This window comes from Schistocerca gregaria, chromosome 5 (genome assembly GCF_023897955.1).
Source record: "Schistocerca gregaria isolate iqSchGreg1 chromosome 5, iqSchGreg1.2, whole genome shotgun sequence".
Lineage (NCBI taxonomy): Eukaryota > Metazoa > Arthropoda > Insecta > Orthoptera > Acrididae > Schistocerca > Schistocerca gregaria.
Genome location: NC_064924.1, coordinates 363,938,973 through 363,941,149, shown reverse-complemented (window position 1 = coordinate 363,941,149; position 2,177 = coordinate 363,938,973). Strand labels below are relative to the sequence as shown.

The window sequence follows — 2,177 nt, the reverse complement described above, 5'->3', positions numbered from 1 at the left end:
ATTTTTTATTCATATGACCGGTTTCAGTTCATTCAGAACCATCTTCAGATCTGATATTTCAGTTACAAGAGTAACCCGTCCCAATCCAGCAGCATGTGAAATTTGCTGTATTTGGACGGGTTACCCCTGTAACTGAAACATCAGATCTGATCATATGAATAAAAAAATTTGCAATCGAGACGGATTTTAAGTAACATTAATCGTGAAACTTCCTGGCAGATTAAAACTGTGTGCCCGACCGAGACTCGAACTCGGGACCTTTGCCTTTCGCGGGCAAGTGCTCTACCATCCGAGCTACCGAAGCACGACTCACGGCCGGTACTCACAGCTTTACTTCTGCCAGTATCCGTCTCCTACCTTCCGAACTTTACAGAAGCTCTTCTGCGAACCTTCCAGAACTAGCACTCCTGAAAGAAAGGATACTGCGGAGACATGGCTTAGCCACAGCCTGGGGGATGTTTCCAGAATGAGATTTTCACTCTGCAGCGGAGTGTGCGCTGATATGAAACTTCCTGGCATATTAAAACTGTGTGCCCGACCGAGACTCGAACTCGGGACCTTTGCCTTACGCGGGCAAGTGCTCTACCAACTGAGCTACCGAAGCACGACTGACGTCCGCTACTCACAGCTTTACTTCTGCCAGTAGGCAAAGGTCCCGAGTTCGAGTCTCGGTCGGGCACACAGTTTTAATCTGCCAGGAAGTTTCATATCAGCGCACAATCCGCTGCAGAGTGAAAATCTCATTCTGGAAACATTAATCGTGTTATAAGCCTGTTTCTCAATCAGATGGGATGTATGCTTGATATGCAACCTTCTCAGTGAGAGGTGGTAATTGACGAGCGGAAACTATACGGCAGATATTAAGCTCGTGATTGGATAAGACGTAGAACACGTTCTGTAACCGCACCTTTTACCATTCATTGCCTCCATGTGCCATTCAAAAGCGCTGTGCGTATCACCCAGGCCGAAACACTAACTGCTAAAACCTTAACAGCGGTTAGAATCCTGTTTTTTACTGTTAGGACAAGATACCTAGTTACGCATTTTGTTTTAAGTTCACATGGAACAATGGTTTCTACTGAGAACATCCGAGTCTCACTGCTCAGTGGCCCTTTATGCATCTCTGCTCCAACATGTGCTCCTGTGTTGTTACTAATTTTTCGACTTCTTACCTACCAGCAGGAGCACGACCGAACATCGCACCAGGCTGCCTATTTCAGAAAGTTAATCCCCTGCCTTGGTCTCCTGGTCAAAAAGCATACCATTAATACATGCGCTAAACGTGAAGGTCATACGTGTTTAGACTATTTTCACCCAACGATCGAATCGACCACGCTAACCTGATTTTGAGCGACGTCAGTAATATACTCTAAAGTTCTCTCTAGAAGAAACGATGGAACATTATACAAAAGGACGCAATATGACAGTTCATTTGTCGTATCCTACAAGTGAGATACGAACGCACAAATGATATACATGCCTCACTGGCCACATGCTTAGTGCTGTGACGAAGAAATACAGATTTATGAAACAATTAGGACAGAAAGCGAAAAAAAGATCAGACTTAATAGCGAGAAGCAGAATCCTTTAAACACAAGTATTACACACCTAAGAGTGACAGTTACTACATACACTAGTGTTTCATAAGGCATTTGTTTGGTCAACTAATTGTCAAGCATGTAGCAGAACATTTCATAGGCTGCTAGCTTATTTCTTTATTGCTCTATTAAAAACAATCTGGGTTCTTACGTCTAACAGCATCAGTGGCTTTACATTCTTATCTCCTTTGTATTTCCCTTCTTATCCAGTGGCAAGCTGTTGTAAGGACACGCTCGCCTCTGAACAGTGCTGCTACGTTGCGTGGAGCCCGTACCGAGTCACGGGGTTGAGTCGAGTCAGCTACTGTGCACACTGTTCCTCCTTGATGTACACTACTGGCCATTAAAATTGCTACACCACTAAGATGACGTGCTACAGACGCGGAATTTAACCGACGGGCAGAAGATGCTGTGATATGCAAATGATTAGCTTTTCAGAGCATTCACACCAGGTTAGCGCCCGTGGAAACACCTACAACGTGCTGACATGACGAAACTTTCGAACCGATTTCTCATACACAAGCAGCAGTTGACCGGCGTTGCATGGTGAAACGTTGTTGTGACTCCTCGTGTAAGGCG

General features: G+C 44.8%; 1 non-coding gene across 1 annotated transcript; it reads right to left on the bottom strand.

Moving 5' to 3' along the window:
- Positions 1 to 530: 530 nt before the first annotated feature.
- Trnat-cgu (transfer RNA threonine (anticodon CGU)) lies at positions 531 to 605 on the bottom strand. The gene has a single exon. It is a non-coding gene; the product is annotated as a tRNA-Thr (tRNA).
- Between the last annotated feature and the right edge of the window lie 1,572 nt (positions 606 to 2,177).